Source organism: Apis laboriosa, unplaced genomic scaffold (assembly GCF_014066325.1).
Source record: "Apis laboriosa isolate Shangri-la unplaced genomic scaffold, ASM1406632v1 scaffold14686_cov152, whole genome shotgun sequence".
Lineage (NCBI taxonomy): Eukaryota > Metazoa > Arthropoda > Insecta > Hymenoptera > Apidae > Apis > Apis laboriosa.
The window spans coordinates 844,743-866,222 of record NW_025221692.1 but is presented as its reverse complement, the minus strand read 5'-3'; the positions used below and the strand labels follow the sequence as shown (position 1 = coordinate 866,222).

General features: G+C 39.7%; 1 long non-coding RNA gene across 1 annotated transcript in view; it reads right to left on the bottom strand.

The window, feature by feature from the left end:
- Positions 1–19,264: 19,264 nt before the first annotated feature.
- The window catches only part of LOC122710412, a 59,348-nt gene continuing 57,132 nt past the window's right edge, over positions 19,265–21,480 (bottom strand). Inside the window, exon 3 of the long non-coding RNA XR_006345929.1 lies at positions 19,265–21,206. This is a non-coding gene — a long non-coding RNA (uncharacterized LOC122710412). The remainder of the gene's footprint in view (positions 21,207–21,480) is intronic.

Here is a 21,480-nt window from a genome sequence, read left to right as displayed (position 1 = left end):
GTTTTTTCAATGCTTCGAGAGCCTCCTTTAAAATTTTCTTGCATCATCGCGAGAGCTTAGAGGCACGTCGATCAAACGCCATAACGCTGGTAAACTGGCAACTGGTACTAATTATAGGGATCGAAAGGTAGGAGCGACGAAAAAATCGATCGGCTCGCTCGATCAATGAATCGCAAATTTGCGCGCGTACGAGCTGTTACGAGAGGATCGATACGAAAGCCACGATACGGTGGTATTTGTCGAAAGCGGTGTTAACGCCGTGATTACGCTTCCTCCCGCCAATTATCAGACTTCTCCACGGCTGTTATATCGCGATAATAATCGGCTATCCATTCCATATATATATATATATATATACGAGTCTCTTCACGCGTTATTCAATTCCCTATCGACGATGCACACCAGCGTTGTATTCTTTCACTTGTTGTATTGTTTTGTGCTCGGAAAATTTTTATCAAACAATCGAAATTGATTGTCCCTACTTTTCTTAGTAGTCTTATTCTTTTCTTGTTTATTGTACTCGATACAGTTTTTGTATTATCCAAACGATACAATTTATAATTAGTAAGTTACAAAATTGCACGTCTGCGGTTTAATCAGATAAATAATTGCGAGGCACGCGAATGTCAAGAGAAATTATTTAAATATCAAATAATCGTGATCGAATGTAGGGAGCAAAGTTTCGAACGCGCAGCATCCATCCGGGCAGAGAAAAAAAGAAGAAAAAGAGAAATTGCGAATTCATTCAGACGAACGAGCAAAATTCACGGCTAAAAAGCGGCAGCAATTTCCGTTAGCATCCGCGGTGAGATCGATCGGAAAGTTGGCGGAAGCGATACGCCGAGGGTTGCGACTACCATACCAGGCGAAAACTCGAGGTTAGGATCCGGAACATTGATTCTCTATTATTCATTCAGTTGGCATTTTCGACTATGGATGGTCGACTTGTATAGTATAATCGACGTATAATTCTTCGTCTCTCCTCTGCCTTTTCTCCTTCGATCCTCTCTTTCATTTTTTCCCCTCATTTCTCTCCCTCTCTCCTCCCCCCCCCCTTTTCGAGGGAACCAATTGGAAATTATGCGGAGCAGAGCAAAACAGAGAGGGTTAACGAGAGAGCTGGATCAATTGGCGGGAGAAGAGGAAGGAGAGAAAGGAGAGGAGGTGAAGGAGAGAAGGAGCATGCAACTACGAGGGTTGGTCCTCCTGCACGAGTATCCCATAATGACAGATTACCGCGGCATTAATTCCTTGTTTAACCAACAAACAACCTACCCGGCATGCCGTTTAAGTAATAAAATATGGCGGCCCTGGCCCCGGGCACCTAACGACTCTCTCCCCTTTTACCGAGCCCTCGTGCCCTCCCCCCCTTTTCTCTCTCGTATTTGCACGATCCCTCCACCCGTTTACCCATTGCACGCTCTCTGCACTTTGCGCGCGGCCATTTTTAACGGCCTGACCCTCGATTATTCCCTTTTCCAATCTCACTTTTTCCTTTTCTTTTTTCTCCTTTCTCTCTTCCTCAGCTTCGATTTCGAAACCGTAATAGTATTTTTTTATGGAGATGGTCATTTGGCGAAGGAGAAACGAAGATGAGAGGAGGGGTCCTCCTTCCTTTCAACCTTTAAGGTCATTGGTAAGGTAGTTGAAATTATACGGGCTTGATATATTCGAATATGTTCTAATCTTTTTCTTTTTTTTTTTTTTTTTTTTTTTTTTCTAAATCGAAGGATTAAGACTCGTGTCAATAATTTTTAACAAGCCTGGATCAGCAAGAAAAATCTATATAATAATTCTAAATGAAATATCTTACGCTTACATTATTATTATTACCATTCCTTTTTTTTTAAATACACGTTTTCCTCTCCCAATTAACTTTCGCCATCTTGTTATAGGCGATATAGGATCACGAGTATTCCATTGCCCCATAAAACCGCAACTACGCAATTTTTCACATTTCCCCAAGATAATGATCCACCGTTCGATCTCCACCGACGATCCTTTCCTTTTTCTTTTTTTTTTTTTTTTTTCTTTTTACAATTACCAGCCTAAACTTACTTCTTGCTCTGCCGTTTATCCCTGCCTATCTTTGCTTATCTTAGCAGCACCCAAAGCAGCACGTCGCCGCGCAAGAACACCAGGAAATCAGAGAGGGCCGCTTCTGCACCCGCTTCTTAAACCGATTCCACGAGCAATCCGCTAGATTGCCGCGGTTTTTCCGAGTCGTCGATACGCGTCGATGCGCGTGCCGGCCGGCCATAGCCTCCCTTCTTTCCCTCCCTTCTTCCTCACATTTTCATCTCCTACGGCGGCTATCCACGGCCAACAGGATCGCCGTGGTTGGTCTCCTCCGTGGAGAGAGAGAAAGAGAGAGAGAGAGAGAGAGAGAGAGAGAGAAAGAGAGAGAGAGAGAGAAGGAAAAAGTTAGTGGAAATTGCTGTTACGGCCGCTCTCCGCAGAGGAAGAGGAAGAGGAAAAATTGTTGGACTGATCATCAGCATCTTTCAGCATTGCGTATATGTGTGTATATAACGATATACTTGGTTAGTAGTGGAGCAGAGTTAAGTGGATTAGACGGATAGAAATTTTTGAGTGGGATTTTATTTTGAGAAGCAGGTAAAAGTAATTGAAAAATTAAAAATATGGAACCAAGTTTTACTTTGAATGATTGACTTATTGAAATGCTTAAATAATCTCGGTTTCTTATAATTATTTACGATTATTATTACGTTTCGATAAATTATCGATATAAATATATTTATTTCAATTACTAATCTTGCCCACCATTTTGCTCACGAGTATGGTAGCTTGGTATATCCTCAATTCTTATGAGAGTGAAAATTCATTTCTTACGTTCGAAACTTGTGTAATTACATTAAATATTAACGAGGCAAACTTTCTCGATAAAAATACTCTTTTTCGTCTTTTTCATTTCCACGTAAAGAAAAAAAAAAATACTCTAAAAGAGTATTTCCAACGTGTTAACCTTACTTACAATCCCGTCGTCGACGTCAACAACCATTATATATACCTGCCCACGGATCTGCTACACGTTTTCCACAACAACACGACGACGCCCGCTTGTACAATATCGAAAATGAAAGTCCCATGAACCGATCAATTTCAACGCTATGCGACTCGTTAAAGGGAAACATGCCAACGTTGTACTTTGCCACGTACACCGTGCGTATTATCCGTGGCGAAACACTGACATTAACCGTCCCGTGAGCACAGCCGCTTCTTCCCATTACGTGTCCTTTCCCGGCAAACAATGTGAGTTAACCGGCGACGAAGTATAGAATCTTACGAGATTCGAGGAGGCGTCGAGCCTCTTTGTCCCCCTTTCTTTCGAGAACCGCGCTCGAGGGGGTGCCGATAAAAATTGGGGACACGCCGTCCGGCGCACAGGGGAGGTCAAGCGGGAGTTTACGCGGAGACCTTCTTCCTTTACCCTGTTCTTTACGCCTTCGCCTCGATAACTTCTCGATAAGAGAACGCTTTTCGGTCTGGGAATTTTTCCTAGTTTCGCGAGTTGGGACAAAGTTTTAAGTAGGGGAGCAAGTTTTGAATATAGAAATATGTAGGGTGAATGATAATGAAAAGAAACGTGAGAAGGTAATGTATATAATTTTTCTATTTTTTGGGAGAAGGGATTTTCAATTGTAAGCGATTGGAATAGGTATCCAAAGTTTTTAATTTATAATCTCGATATATACAGTGGAGTATAGATATTAGTCCTAAAAAATGTTAAATTTACTCCAATAAATATTATAATAAATTGAATTTTTAATCGTTTATTATTTATTAATAATCCAGTAATTAATGGATATCGATGAATAAATCTTGAAATAATTGCAAAAATTGTTCCTATTGATAAAACATAATGAAAATGTCCAACATAATATGTATCATGAAGAATAATATCAATTGAAGAATTTGATAATATAATTCCTCCAATTAATCCACCAATTGTAAATAATAAAATAAATGATCATAAAACAGAAATATTTAGTCTTAATTTTGCTCCATGATATATAACTAATCATCTAAATACTTTAATTCCTGTTGGAACAGCAACCATAACTTTATCATATTTTAATTCATCGCGATTAACATTGATTACTCAAAATCTTCCCGATTATAACCCAGAAATTTATCCGTACAGATATACACACTCTTCATACTTTACATAACATGATTAATGAACGAAAAACACGAGTATAATCACACCTACAAGAACGTATAATTCCTCCCCGATATGTAATTACGAGAATTATCTCCAACAAACCAATCCATCCAATCCAACCTCGAGAAAAGAATATTTCCCCTCCTTTCCTCCTCCTTTCGCGGCAATTAAACGAAACACAAAAAAAAAAAAAATAGCCTCACCCTGCGCAATTTGAACCGACCGAAGAAGAGAATTTTCGTTCTCCACCACGAAAGATGGAGCGCGAGGAGAAGCGTCTCCCTTGATTTCGAGGATCGCGTGTCCCACGCGCAACGCTTAACACGGCGTTCAGAAGTCTGGAGGCGACCCGTCCCCTCCCTTAAACGGGAGGGAAAACTCGTTACACTAATCCGGCTTCCTAATTGTGAGCGGAAGCGGCCGCCTCATCCCTCCCCCCGTTTCCACCACCTTTTGTGGTCTAATGTCTTTTGACTCTTGTTGCCTGCGCCACGCTCGGACCACCCCCGCTGTGAATACATTTCTTCCCCTTCTTTTGAAAACGCCAGGTTACGTGACGCGCTTAGATATTTTCCTTCCTTTTTGATCTTAATTATTCCGGTCACCGAGCAGAGGAGAAGAGGAGCAGAAGAAGGAGGAGGAGGAGGAGGAGGAGGAGGAGGAGGAGGAGGAAGGTCTTCAACCCCTTCCTTCCTCTCGACCCTCTTGTTTTTTTGTTTCCAGGAGAGGGTTGGCTACGTAATCGAAATTTATTAACGCCACGGTCGGGAGTAAATCTCGACAAAAGAACCGCATAAGATGGAGAACGTTTCTTTCTTCGAAAGGAGGGAATAATATAGGACGGAATCAACTACGGATGGGGACCACCCGGGATGGATCACCAGATGCACTTAAGTATAACTTAAGTTGTCTATTTAAGGGTCGGTTGGTTTTAATAATGGTGTAGCTTGTAACGTGATTTTTGTTATGCGCGTGTATGTATAATTACATAATTAGTTGGCTTGGTATAATTTATATATCGAAAAATGAAGGCGAACGAGATCGATACGAAATTGCGATCTCGCGAATTGGAAGGTTTGATAAGAAATGGAATTAAAAAGATTTTAATTTTATGCTAATTAGAGGTGGTAGACTATGATATTTGATACATTTTTTCTTTCTTTTTTTTTTTAGAAGCTATATCATTTGTCTCGATCAAAAATTATACTTTGCGTTTCCCGATCTTTATTATAACGATTCGAAAAATAAGACGTGTAAACCCTCTCAAAATGGAAAAAGGAAATCGTGACAGATATCGATCTAAAGGGGAAAAAAATATTCAAATTAACACTTCCCATAACTTCGCGTCTTCTCTCCTTTGTTAAACGAATCGCCTCGATCTCCCTCCTCCTTTGTCGCCTCCTTTGTGTGCGTTCGAAACCAAGTGAAAAAGAGGGGGGAAAAAGAAAAGGAAAGGAAAAAAGAAAAAAAAGAAAGAAATCGCGGAAGCGCGGGAAAACGGCTGGAAAACGTTGAACACGGGACAGTCCATGTTCCGGCGGGGGATGAAATACGATTGCTAGATTTGTCAAAAACAGCTGTGCCACGGGACATTTGTTGTCCTGGCGTGAAATGAAAGTCCACGGAATTATAACCCCTGGCTGGTGATGGCGCATGATCGAAATCGTGATCGAAAATATATTTTTTTTCCACTCTATATATATATATATATATATATTTCTCTTCTCGTTCACTCGTCCATTTGACTTATCTCGTTTTCGAATGTCGCAATGAGAGGCGGCAGGTGAAACTCTCTCTCTTTCTCTTTCTCTCCGATCATCTGCGCAAACGACCGTGATTGATGTAAAGCGCGCGTGTAGTTCTCGAGAAGATAAGTAGTTAAGACAGGTGTTCGATTATTTTTTTTTTTTTTTGGACGATCTTGTTCCAGAATTGTATTGGAAAGTTAAAAGAATTAAATTGTTTCTGGGGAAGTTATAATTTGTCGGGTATAATTTTGGGATAACGATTTATTTATTTATTTATGATGATGTATAAGTACTTTTAAGGAGAGTCGAAACTTTCGATGGAAAGTTTGTTAAAAAAAAAAAATTTCTTTCTCAAATATAAAGTTTTCGAGTCGTCGCAATTTCTTATTAAACGTAATAAATTTGTAATATTATATCGATGCGCCTCTCTCTCTCTCTCAAAACGAATAGAAAAATTGGTTATTTATCAAATTAAAATATCGATAATATTTTTTCCCTTATTTCGATTCCACGAATATATCTCAACATCCTTTTCAACGATACAATGTATCATTTTCTATTATCTCGTTTCCTTGGAGCGCTGTGAGACGCACGACACCGAAACACGACTCCTTTCTTGAAGGAAAGGAGGGAACCACGTGCGACACGTTGCCCCAGAAAGGAACAGTGTGTCCATTTGTAAAGTCTAGTCGACTCGTAAATCCGCAAAAGGGGACGAACCGACACCAAGAGAGAGAGATGCGTGCGAGGGCAGAGATAAAGAAAAAAAAGAACTAGAGATGAGAAGTGAGGTATGAAGAAGAAGAAGAAGAAGAAGAAGAAGAATATTCGCAGAGGGGCGGACAGAGAGACGAGCAGAGAGGACGAAGAGAGCAGAAGAGAGAGAGAGAGAGAGAGAGAGAGAGAGAGAAGATGGAGGAAAAGGGGGAGGGAGGCGAAAAGAGAAGAAAGTGACGCAGGTTGCGTGCGGGTGGTCCCCTGCGGCATAGGTAGATCGCAGGGACGTCACGCGTTTTTACTTGCCTCTTAGGATGCTTTCCTCCCCCGGTTTCCTCGATTTTTAGTACACGTAACACAGACCCTCGAAACACGATACGAGTTAATCCGCGGTTCCACTGGAATTCCATTGTTTCGTCATCGTTCACCCTTCTTTAGACGTTAAATAATTTGTATCGATGATAAAACTCCAATCTGTCAATAATAAACTTTCAATGATTATTCACAATGATGTTAATCATATTATTTCGCAATAATGCTATATTAATTGATGGGTATCTATTTTCGAGAAACGATTGATTTATTTTATAACATAGTTTTTTTTTACCGATACTTAATCGAGAATTTAATTTCACTTAATATAATTTATAATAAAACGACGTGATAGTAGAGGATATTAATAGCGATTATAAATATAATCCCGATGCCTAAATAATAATATTTTATAGATGGCGTTAACGATGAATTTTATTGGGGGAAAAAAAACAACGATATCCTTTCCAATTATCCAATTACAGAAAAACTGTTATTACTTCCTTATTCTTTGTACAATGACAAATCGTATCAATGGTTTCAATGCAAAGCAAAAACTCTACTCTAATTATTACTTTATACATCCCATCCCGCGTGAAGAAATATTTAGAAAGCTTTCGATTTCTACAAGTAGAGAAAAAAAAAAAAAAAGAAAAAAAGAAAAGAAATAAGAATGCAAGAAGAATCGTAGAACAAGAATTGTTAACGTTCGGTTCACTTCTTAATAGCTTTCAGTAGTCGATTGATTTTGAACAGACTATAACTCAACAACCTTTTTCTTCTTTTTTTAATCCCACTTAGATTCTTTGCCGCTCGTTTGTTATATTGAAATAAATCAGCTCGAAGCAACGAGCGAACATGGCCACGTACACGATACACCTGCACGGATGATTTAACGTCCCGACTTAACGTGTAATTCGTAAATGAACTTTTAATTAAATTACGCGTGGACCGTGGACTCCTTAAGCTTTATTTTCGCGTCTCTCAGGGATTCGCGGATTCCTTTAGTCTACACCGTGAGAGATAATAAGGAGTTGAATTTACACACCAACTTATCTCGCCACGGCCGATAAATTAATATTCGAAGAATTGGGAAACCAACCACAGAGAGATGAGAGATGAGAACACCAGAATTCACGAGCGACTGAAACGAAACGATATTTTGGCAACAATGAATCTCCGAAATATTTCTCGATAAACGCCAAATGTTTATGTTTCGTTTGTATCCTGTTTCGCATAATATTTACACGTCGATCGTTTACACTTTCGCGAGAAGAGAAAGAAATGGTAGCTACAAGTTTCTTCTAATAATAATACAGAAACATTTTAACATTCCATTAATATTCTTGTTCCACGATTCTTCACCGTTGCATTCTTATTTCTTTTCTTTTCTTTTCTTTCTTCTTTTTTTTTTTTTTCTTGTAAAAATCGAAAGCTTTCTAAATATTCCTTCGCGACGTATAAAGTAATGTAGAGTAAAATTTTTGTTTTGTCGATCGATAAATTGCGAACGAAAACATGAAAACGATGATAATAATCGATTCTTCTTTAATCCATCCCTCATTTCGTTCTTCCAAGCTTCCTTTCACACGCATCGATCCGCAAACGCGGACCGGAAACGCGCCATCGATTTCATTTTACCCGTCCCCTCCGGCCTCGGTCTCTTCTTCCCCGTTTTTGCGAAAAATCGAGCGCGATAAAACAGGGTCGCCGCCGCCGTCCATGCGACCCATTAAGGAGACGGGGAGGTCCAACGCGTACTTCCGGTTTTCCCGCCGCGTCGAATAAACCTGACGTTCCATTAAGACGTCGGCGACAAGGAATCTGTTAAGCGTTTTCCAGTGAAATTAGATTGGATCCGGCGGAAAAATGGCGGCGGCGCTCGGCCGGAAACGAATCCAAGAAGAGAGGGAGGGGAATATTTCGATCACGGCTGCTGCATCGAGATGCGCTCCCTCCAATTCGATTGAGAAGGAATTTTGAAGTTCTTTCATTTTTTTATTATTTTTTTTTTTTTTTTAAAGACTCGATGGATTATACGAGAGAAAGGAAGGAATCGAATTCCAATCGAATGAAAAGTTTCAGAACGAATTTCTACAGAGAATTCGATTCCAATGTTTTTTTTTGATGAACAGTTTCACCGAGTCACCGAACACTTTTAAAGTCTATAATACTACCATTGATATGTTCCTACAAGGCAACAAAAGCCACCCTTTGGCTCAACTTAACCTAGCCTAATCCCAACTCCAACGTCGTTCAAAACTGTTGAAAATGCCCGATGGAAATTACCCAAATCCTGTAATCAGGCAAGCGAGGCAAACAATTCTTAAACGAGGCGAACGTTGAAAAAAATTTCCAGCAGAAAATCCAAAATTTTCCACCGTCCACTCGTATTCTCGAGTTACCCCGAGGCCATTTCTTTTTTCCCGAAACCGACCTCGGCCCCTTTGTCGTCCCTTGCCGCGGTCTCCAACGGTCTTCACGGGTGTTCAGGCCCCGCTTCTGCTCGATTCTCGGCCCGAAAACCGATGTCGCGGCCGAGCCACGGCCTTAATCGTCACGCTTTCCAATTCCTCTTCGTGGCCGGACCACGATTTGTCTCGCTTATCCGCCGTTACCCGACCTTCGAGTTTTTCAGCCGGCTCCTCCCTTCCCCTCTTCCTTTCCCGCCTTCCAACGGGATCGTAACCAAGCATCCGATCCAAAAGTATTCGATTCAACTTGAGAAAATTGATTCGTATATTGCAAGTAATTCCTTCGAGATGTCGAGAAATTCTTCCCTCCCCTTCTCTAATTTGATTTTATTCGCTATTTATTCATACCTTTTTCAACTTTCGAACAATATAAGAAAAAGAAATGGAATGGATAACTTTATTAATGCGAAACCACCTCTCTTTAGAAACAGAAAATTCCTGGCAAACATGATGGAATAGAATCACAAAAGCGCGTTTTCTCTTCAACGAGACAATTGATCAATTCGATCAAAAAAGGATGTTCATCTCTGTCCCTTAAAAAAACTCCAATTGGCAAGGATCGACCTGTATTTGTCACGGTTAATATTATCCATCCTCGTTCAACAGTAATTGCTCGGCGAGAATGGATCGTTTAGATCCATTTCAGGCGAACGCGCGAAACCGGGCGGAAGTATCGCTTTTATTTGAAACAGGGAAACGCGCGAGGTTAAACGATACGAGGTTAAATGTTCCTCTCCGTCGATTTATCGGCCGTTGTCGAATAAATATTTCTTGGAGTAGAGGGATAATAGTGGAAAGGGTTGATCCGCTGATTTACGCCAAACTTCTTCCTTCCTTCCAATTAAATACTTGGCCGCTCTTACGATTCCCTCCCTCTTCTTATTTCTGGGGGTGCGTTTTCTCTTTCGAGCTCTTCCTCGATTCTGGGCGTTTTCGATGGCTTTTACGGCTTCGAGGGGTTTGTTTATTGGGCCGGGTGTTTTAATTGAGGGAGGGAATTTGGTTCTGGGAGAGGATCGGAAGAAGAGATTTCAGATTTAGGAATGTGAAAATTGAAAAGTTTCTGTTGCTTAGTCGACCCCTCCTATGATTTCTCATGACTTAAGCGACTTAAGTGGCCACCCTTCTCAGCTGACACTTCATCTATCATTCGCTAAACTTCCAACAATAGTGCATCTGACCCCTCTAAATCTTTTATATCGTGCCCTCATACATCGTTACTCGCGAAAGTTGGATTGATCGAGGATCTCGAAACGTTATATCACAAAAAAGATCTTCGTTCTTTCGTTACCGTGATTTTTATCACTGCAAATTTAATATATTTTAAGTGATAAATTTTCTACGATATACTTTCCGCACGATGATAATTAAATAATTAAATACAATTTCTTCTAGAAAACTTCACGAATATTTCGATTAACAATAAACAATATTCTCTAAATTTGAAGATTCGTCATAAAATCTGCCAAGATTTCCTCCATAAGAAACGAATTCAAGAATCTTCAACAATCTTCAACAATCTTCCTTTAAAAAATAAGGGTGTAAAACAGGGAGAACGTGATGTTTGATTTATCGATATCTCGCGAAACGAAACTCGTTCACGCTAATTTTACCTCGCGTTGTTACCGCTTTAGAACACGATCAACGTTTCCAATTTGCTGTTTTGTATACAAAGAGAGAGAGGAAGAGAGAGAGAGAGAGAGAGAGAGAGAGATGGTCGTTCAATTCTAATCAAGTGGCTCAGGTAAACATGGCACGTTCCCCTGCGTTACACGGATTTTCCTTGTAACTGTGTCCAACACCTGTGCGAGCAGCCACATCCACTTTCAACTTTCAACTGTTGATCTCGTCAACAAGGATACGCGAAGGAGGAAAAACCCTTTTCGACGGAACGCTCGTTAAAATATTGAACAACAACATTCTGCCTTGTCTACTTTCTTTTTTTCTATTCTCTCCCTTTCTTTTTCGTTTTTTTCTTTTTCTTTTTCCATTACGGAAGAGGAAGTTCCAACCTCTTCTTACACACAGACGTGTACACAGTTAAGTTTACCAGAAAGTTTTCTCAACCCTTTAATAAGGAAGATGCTCGGAATCTAATGAAAGATTCACAGTTTCTGAGAGGGAATACTCCCCCCCCTCCCCCTTTCTCCCCGCTCTTCTTTATATACAAATTGGGTGTTGTAGCACGTCAAAATATCTCTTGCGCATCTTACTTACGCATTCATTATTCGTTCCATAAATTAATCGACGTTCCTTAACATTTTAATTTTTTCCAACGATAAATCGGAAAAAATTCGAATTTAAAAATCGATCGAATCCAAGCAAGCATTTTTCCCAAACGCGGTGTAATTTAATTAAAAAAAGGGGGGGAAAAAAAAAATACCTCTGTACATATTTCATTCAACATACAATAACCTCGAACACGCAAATTTAAGTGAGAAACGACTCAATATCGCTCGACCGGATATTTAAAATTCAAACTTGCAAAAAATTCTCCTTTTTTATCCCCTCCCCCTTTAGATTCAAAATATTAAAAAAGAAAAGAATAAATAATATCGAATATGATCAAAATAATATCCAATCTCGAATCGTCGAACACCGAGTTTACTACATCTTCCACGAACACGATATATATTTCGACAAACGGTTGAACAACATCCGCCAACTTTCCAAACATTATTCCACGAGATTGTTTCGAATAGGAAAAGCGTGTGATTGCGAGGGGAGAATACAATGAAAGGAGAGAAAAAGAGAGAGAGAGAGAGAGAGAGAGGAGGCACGGGTGCGTCCCACGTGGCGCGGGTTAAACCTGTTAATAATTCTCGACGCGGATTCGTCGTGACATTATATTCCAGCTTCGTTTCACAGGGCGTCTTAATTAAATCGGCTTGCCGACGCGCGATTTTTCATAAACTATGGGAAACACGAGCTCCAACTCCAAACGTGGCGACACGTTTTCCTCCCGTTACAAGGAGACAAATCTGTCGTTTTTAATCGCGAAACTGCTCGTCTAGAAATCGTCCTTTTTCTCTTTCTCTCTCTCTCTTTAATCCTCGTTTCGATTTCCGACTTCGATTAATTTCTCTCTGCGAGAAACGTAATTCTTAATTTAAAGTACGATTACGTACGTATAAGATTCGTAAAAAGAGGAATCGAATTTACTTCGTTACAAAATAGCCTGCGAAATTCTCATTTTTCATCGTATCATTGAATAAAATGCGTAAAATTTATTTTTTATCTGAAACAGACTCCCGTTTGAATCGCACCGAATCCGTTTCCAAGATAACAATGGATCAACGATCGTCATGATCGATGTCGCCAACGTATTCTCTCTTATCGTAAAAAAAAAAAAAGAAAAANTCTCTTATCGTAAAAAAAAAAAGAAAAAAAAAATACTCGTTCAAACGGGAGAGGAGAAGTGTTATCGTTCCACATTTCAAAAGGGAATCGAACGCATCGTCGAAATAATTGAATCGAAATCTTTGGACGGGACCACCCGGATGGATCCACCCCTATCCATTTAAACTCCATTAAATCAAAGGCTGAACGACCGAAGGAAATGGTTGGAGGGGGGCTCGGTGTTTACGAAAGTCGAGTGTTTCATCACGCGATCGTCCATCGGGACGATACACACACCACGCTTTTTGGACGGAATAATTGAAAGTTGGACAGAATATGGACAGAATATGTGGTGTTTCTCACCAGATAGTGCGATTTATCGAAATGTGATCTGGAAGAGAGGCGATTGTTTTCCACCTTGTGTGTGTATCGCGTGTTTTATCGTGTTGATCTGATACGGTTAACCGAAGAGGTTGTGTTCAGATTGTAGGTTTTGTGGGAGGGGGAAATGAATTGTTAGGTGGCTACGACGTAATTCTGGTTAAACAGGTATGATGCTCGTTCCTGCGCGTGTAATTTGGCCGGAAAATGGAAATTCCAGGGTGTGCTTAATTCATTTTCACACGTTTGGATGAGATTAACCGTGCGAAAGTGGTTTTATTAATTTTCCGCCAAATGTTCTTAAATTATTATTCTATCCTCTCCTCTCACGATTATTTTCTTACTTATCGAATGATCAACTTATCGATCCCTTCTTCTGAGAAACCCCCTCTACATTTTTATCTCGAATCAACTTGCGAAATAAAATTCGTAAAAACAATTTTATTCGTAACTGATAATTAAAAAAAAAAAAAAAAATTCAATACCAAAAAAAAATCTAGATTTTACGAAGCGTCCAATAGAATCCTCTAAAAAGAATCTCAAAAAAAAAAAAAAAAACCCACGTTCCCTTCGCTTATCCAGCGTGTCGAGCCAAAGCGTGGAACTTGAATAGGTGGATCCGTTCCATCCCTAGTGGATGTTGCTGGCCGACGAAACGCTGTCACGGTGCCCGAATTTCGAAGCGATTTCCACCTCCGCAGGCCTTCTAAGGCCGACAATGATCCAGATGCATGCGTGCAACTGACGTTCCTTCCTTCACGCTACCGGGTGGATAAGAGGGTGGTGGTTCGTGGAAGCGTAGGCCTACGCAAGCCTCCGGTATCCGGTTAAATTGGTCACGGAGAGGAACACGTGTTCCCTTCGATCCCTGACGAATCGTTCCACGTTTTTCCCATACAGTGACTGTGCGCGTTCGCGAAAGCTGCGATTTCGAAATCTTTCTCGTCGCAACCGAATGGCCCGAAAATTGATAAAAACTTACGTTGCACGATTCCTCGAAAATTTGGAGAAGAAATGCAGGATGAGGAATAGGTAAATTTCGAAACTGAAGAGAATTATTATTTTACAATACTAGAAAATATTAAAGATCTTCCTCATCGCAATCAAACATCGAAAATTAAAAAACTTGCATTAGGACGAGGAGAATAGGTAAATTTCGAAACTGAAGAAAATTATTATTTCATAATCAAACGTTGAAAATTAAAAAACTTGCGTTGCACGATTCCTCGAAAATTTGGAGAAGAAATGCAGGATGAGGAATAGGTAAATTTCGAAACTGAAGAGAATTATTATTTTATAATCAAACGTTGAAAATTAAAAAACTTGCATTGCACGATTCCTCGAAAATTTGGAGAAGAAATGCGACAGGACGAGGAATAGGTAAATTTTGAAATTTTTTGAGGAGAATTATTATTTTACAACACTAGGAGATACTAAAAATCTTCCTCGTCGCAATCAAACATCGAAAATTAAAAAACTTGCATTGCATATCCTCGAAAATTTGGAGAAGAAATACGGCAGGACAAAGAATAGTAAATTTCGAAACTGAAGAAAATTATTTTACAATACTAGGAGATACTAAAGATCTTTCTCGTCGCAATCAAACGTCGAAAATTAAAAAATTTGCATTGCACGTAAATTTTGAAAAGAAATTACCGGCAAAATAAGGTAAATTCCAAAAAAACTGAAGAGAATTCGATAAATAAGAGAAAAGTGAAAAATACTATTTTAAAACACTAAAGATCCAAACGAATATCGATCCATTCTCGAATACGTGTGCGATCGAGTGATAAAAACGAGATGAAAAAGTCTCTTCCTACACTTCCTCTCCTCCTAACCTAAAAAGAAGACAGATTCGCGTCGATTTCGTTGATATTCTTCAATTCTTTCCTCCTTTTTTTAATTATTATTATTCTTACTCGAAGTGACTGTTTCCATATCCTCCCTTCTCAAACACTTCGCAACAGCCCTGTTCCCAACAGACTATTCGTGAGACAGAGATTCCGCGTTTCATCGCGTCACGTCGCAGGGTTTTAATTATTCCACGAGGGCAAGGGGGAGGAAGGGAGGGGGAGCACAACTGCTAACGAGACGGGCCTGATAACGCAAATTAGATGGCACGCCAGATCGCTTATTAAAGGACAGTCTTATTAGAAAGACCTTCTCTCCTCCCTCCCCTCCACCCAGTTCGAAAATTCTCGGATAGAAAACGTGCCCGGGAATACATTTTTGCGGGGAGGACCCTGCCTTTCGAGGACAAAAACCTTCGAGTCGAGGAGGAGAGGACGTCGGTCGTCGTATTCCCTCGTCGGGGAATCGCGCGCCTCCAGCTAATGAAATCGAGAAGCCGATTAAACGTGGCCGACCTCCACCAGGCTCGTTCCTCGAGTAAAGGAAATTTTTCGCGGAAATTCGCGTGGAACGCGGAAGAGAAGGAACTTGTTTGCTCCTCGTTCTCCGATAACACCGAGGAATTTGTAATAGCGCGAGGTTTTGACAGTGTCACAACCTGTATATATAAAACGTACAATATACAAGCGAAAGCGTTTGGAAGTCGAGTTGGAAATGTCGATCGAAGAGGGAATTTTCTGGCGTTGGAAAAGTTCGTAATACTGCTGCAACATTGCGACGATAATTAGAACAGTACAGAAAGAATGCAATACATTTAATCGAGTATCAATTTAATTTCTATTGGAATCGATGTAACAAAATTAATATATATAACAATAAATAATATATATAACATATATATAACAATAACGGAAGATTTTAATAATACAAAAAAATCAATTCTACAACGTTCCATTATCAACCGGTTAAACTTCGAGAATATTGTAATTCCATGCATTATCACTGTTCTCCTACGAGAATATTTGTACGAAGGAAAATAGGAAGAATTGAAAAGTAGGGGAGAGTATGAGCAAGAAGACAAGGGGTTGAACGAGTGGTGGAAGAAGAGCAGCTGTTCGATCGCAAGGAAACGTTCGATCCTGGAAACTGACTGCTCCACCGATCTGCCGGTGACTCGAATCTCTTCTGTCTGCTCTTGCTATGAACGGGCAAAAGGACAAACTCCGTGGGAGATGGCCCGTGAGCGGGCGAGACGAACTCGGATTAGACACGGGGTTATAGGGGTTTGCGCCGCCACCCGGCTTTTCGGCTTCCATTCACTTCACGAGGATCCTCCTCCTCGAGAGTGGAGGATCCTCCGCGCAACCGGCCTTTTTTCTCTCCGCTTTTACACGCGCTTCCTTGTCCCCGGCCGCAAATGGAATTTCGCCGATTTCATTGGACATCAGAATTTATCGTTCCCAATTTATTCGAAGCGATGCTTTGTTTTTAGAGTTTTCCATTGGAATCTTCCATCGAATACTCCTTCATCTGTGCTTTCATCAGTTTTTTAATTTTTTCCTTTTGCTTCTTATTTCCGCGAAGATCGAATTGGATGGATCTTTTCGAAAGTTTGGTCACAAGATTTACAGGAATGCTCGATTTTATGCGAAGCGGTTTATGATGATTAATTGTTCAAAATCGCAAGATAATCTGGTTGGAAGAAAATAAAATTTTTAACAAACGGAATCAAAGAAGAATAGAAGAGAAAAAGAGGGAAGTCTCGAATATTTCTCGAAGATAACCGAATATAGAATTTTTCCGAGCTATCCACGAGCAATCTACCCGTGCCCCAGGCTGAGTTTATTTCCTTCCAACCCTTCCTCGAATTCCCCCCTCCATTCTATTATCCATATTCGATAATTTCCAAGGAAATTTAATTATCGAGGGACGGGATATTACATGTCCAGCGGCACGGTCAAATGAAAAACGATCGACGATTCGCGATATTGAAAACGATACGTGTTCTTACGACGGCACGTTAAGAATTTCCATCCCCCTTCCCATCGTTTTCCCAGGATGCGCCCTCGCCAAATTCCACCAAATTGCACGATAATTTCACGGAATTTTCGCGAAATAACGTCATACCTCACCCCTCTCGCCCCCCGAAAATTTCGTATTTACAAGCTTTTCAAACTCTCCCTCCCCCGAGATATAATTGAAGCCTCCTCTCTCCCCCCTCTTCCATTATTCGCAATTCGCCGATAATAAATTAGAGTTGGGTATCGAAGGAAATTTCGCTCCAAATTTCCATCCCCCTCTCCTCCTTTTTCAACCCCCTCTGAATCTCGAAGAATGTAATATTTTCGCGTGCGGAAGGGAAGGGGGAAAGTTAGTAGTCGCCTGGAATAACACAACTGTTCAGGGAGCACAAAACCTCTCGAAGTTAGTTTCGTCTTCTGTTTCCATTCTACGTTTGTACAGGACGTCATGTAATTGATGACAATTGATCGAGTGTGTAATTTGAAGGAGACGAGTTGAAGAAAATTTCGTACGAATTTGCGAATATTTCAAGTTTGAAAATATTTTCAAGTGATGAAATCGGTGACAATTTCTGGTTGGAACGGGAAACGAATTGTAAATTTTTATCCACGCGTGGATAATTTAATCACGAATTAAATCTTCTCGAAAACTAATTAATTAAAAATAAAAGTTGTTTCGTTTTCCACGCGTGGACAGATTCTACCTTAGACCCTTCCCTTAATTAATTATTCCACTTGAACATTCGAACATTTTCTCGCAGAAATTGATGATAAATTTTACTTTAACGTTTCCCACGTTACTCTTACCGCCACACGTTCATATCGCCCTGTTACGTGCCACCCTGTACACATCCAACCTTCTCCCCTTCCTCTCGAGCCCAGGGGCGCTCTTGCATATTTATCCCCTTCGCCCTCCTCTCACCCTTGCCAAATGGTCCGTTTCATTCCAAGAGCATCGAAGCGCGCGCCCTTTACCTCCACCCCTTCGCCGCCCCTTTGTCTTCGACAATTGGAACGATAGTCGCGACATTCACGAGTGCACTCCGACGATGGAAGGCGTCTACGGCTAATAAGTGGCCTTCCTGCGAATTAAGCACCGTCGTCACCGTTTTTCCTTCTCCCCTCCTCGATCTTTCCTCTCCTTTTCTTCCCTTGTTTTACTCATCTTTCTTCTCTCTCGGTCACCGTTCTTCCTTCCTTCCTTTCTTTCTTTCTTTCTTTCTTTCTCTCTTTCTTCTTCGTTTAATCGTTCATCGAGTGCAATTTTTAAAAAGGGAGAAACGAACTTTCAATGGGAATTTTTTTACCAGCTTGATTCTTTTGTCGAGTTTTTTTTTTTTTTTTTTTTTGATGATTCTAAGAAATTTTTCGCTCGATCTCGCGATAACGATTCTATCTTGTGAAATGAAGGCTTGTTTCGAAGAAGGCTTTTTGGTCAGAAGGAATTTTGGAGATAGAGAGGGATCCACAGGTTAATCAAAATCTACGAGATCTTTTTAAATAGCGAATCAAAGGAAATATATAATCTGTCACGTTTTAACAGTTTCCCTGTTCGAATCCTCGTAACATTTCGACTGCTCTCTCGATTAACGCGTCTATATTCCTAATAATACTAATTAAACGTCGTCACTCATCTTTATTAACGCTCCCTCTATTCCCTTCAACGTATGCTCGCGTACACACAGGTGTACGGGGTGTTCCATTATTCATGACACGCGTTGAATAAGGGATGATTTCTAATAAAGAAGTAGATCGAAAAGAAAGAATATTTATTTACTACGAGGTTTCGTTTTCGTGTAAATCAAGTTATTTTCCAAGGTTTTTCCAAACGCTATTTCTCGTTCTGACAAAAGATACGAAACGATGAGATCAAAAAAATTTGGAAAATTAATCAGTGAATTTCAACGAATTGCTTGAAAAAGCTTGAAAAATTTCCAAACTTTTACACGAAAAAATTCTATTCCTCTTGTTCAATTTACTTTTTCAAGAGAAATTACTCGAATAACGAAACACCTTACATATATACATATGCAAAATCCAGAATCCCCGCGATTATATAACGCCATCAACAAAGAAAAGTATTAAAAAATCAGGGAAATGCGAGACGATTATCTCCCTGGTGAAATATTTCTACCAAAAGGATAATAAATTGCAATTGCTTTATGAAAGCACTTACCCACTTATGAAAAAAAAAAAAAATACTATAACGAAATATCCGTTTGTAACGCTTTAAAAAAAAAAAATGGACCCTTTTGATTCGTGTCCCGATTGAATATTAAAACCAATCATCATTGGTGTATTAAAGTAAAATCGAATCATGGCCGTCGTTTTCTAATTATTAACCAAATTATTTCCGCGTGAAATACGACCTAATTTCGGTCAACCCCTCCCGAAATATTCAAATATTCAATGCGATCGTTTGGAAGGGCGAAAAAAATATTGACAGATGTCTAATCATAATGCATTAGCATTCGTGTGAATATATCGATACGCGTTAAATGAATTATCGTTCGATCAGGGTGATTGAAATTTTGCTCGTGTTGAAGCATAATAATACATCCCCTAAAAATCTAATCTTAATAAAAATAAGTTTAATCTAAAAATTTTGACAATTATTTAATGAAACCTAACATTAAAATTGGCACCCGTTATTAAAATCGCGACATATCTCCTATTTATATTCAATATCGATTTTTTCCTCTCCCGTGCACCCCTCTTCGAAACACGTTGAACAGATTCGAGAGTTGCTATCGAATTTTTTTTATCTCCGAACTTTCATTGCGTCACCCGAGGCCTACTTAATATTTACCGTAATATTTATCGTACAATCGATCGAGGAAAATGCTTTCACCGAATTAAACGCGATAACAACGTGCTCGTTTCGATTATTTTCTCCCCTCCTCGAAGGAAGGCCCCTTATATCGAGCAAGTATTTCCATTCGATTCGATCGTTCATAGTCACCGAGAGCGGGATGAGATTGCGAATTTTTCACGGGAACTTTTTCGAGGGATTGATGAGAATTGTTACACGTTTAAAACCGCGCAAAAACTTGTTATTCAAGGGAAGATTAATGCGGTCTCGATGGACCCGATCCGCAGCGGGAGGCTCGAGAATAAAGAGCGTTTTACACACTGCGTTACGTCGAATGCATTTTGTAATTGTACGATCCTCTTGAGGATTCAGTTTGTGTACTCGTTTCCCTTTTATTGTAATTATTCCCATGGAGTTATTTACCGTTTCGCATCCTGCTAATGTAACGAATAACTAGCGTGTATAACTAATATATTCGCGTATATAACGAGTAACACAAATTGTTTTGGAAATGTATACACGTTATGTACGTTTTGTAATATAATTTAAATAACGCGATCAATTTTACAGTCTCGCCTCGTAATTTAATTCGTGAATGTGATAATGTACTATTTTTAGATCTGAAAAATAATCTAATTTAAATCTTTCGAAAAAATAAAAATTCTTCGTTAATTTAAGTTAAAGATAATTCGCCAGATTTATTAAAAGTTAGCAAATGTGAAAAATTTTTTTAAATCTTAAGATAGCTGAATCTGAAAAAATTACTCAATAAGAGTCGAAATGATTTCGAATACCGAACACCACGTGCATTTTCAACACCACGCCAATGAAAAAACCCGAATCTCAATCCGAAGCTCTTACCTTTCGAGAAGAAGCAGCCATCTCCTCCATCCCTATCGCACACATAAACACGTTTTTCGAGGCATTCAGATAAATGAGGCACGGATAATCGGTTAAACGGTGCCCCGATAATCCGGCTTCCAACATACACGGAACATGGATGACACCTTCCATGGGACAAACGTTTCACACCTTTCGTTCGAAAACACGATAAGATCCACCCTTCCCCTCCCTTCTATTCTGCCTGTTACGCTGCACTTTCTTCTCTCTCTTTTCTTTTCTTTTTTTTTTTTTTTTTTTTTTTTTCTTTACGAGTCGTCAGAATTTCGAAGCGACGAAGATCACAGCTGGGAATTGAGTTGACGGCCGTTATGGTGTAATCAGTCCTAATAAGGTATGCGAGAGGAGGGTCGTAGAATGGCCACTTAATAACAGAATAACTCGATGATTCAAGACGCGTGATGCGACGATGACTTTCGAAAAATATCTCGAATCTCCGAGGCTGTCCTTCTTCGAGAAGAGATCCTGTCAAAATACATTACGCATCCTTGAGATTAGTAGAATCGATCGCGGTTGATGTCGAGCGTTTTAATGATCGCCATTTTTGGGAATATTAATTTATCGTCAATGATGCGCCGTACCGTGATATTGGCAGGTTGTCGAAATTCAAGTTAATTAAATTGATTTGAAAAAAATTAATCGAGTTGGAGGGGGAGTTATTGCAGCCCCGTTTGGGTAAAAGAGTTGAAAGGGTTAAAAAGTTACGAAAGAAAGCTCGTTTAATTCCAAATAGTATGAT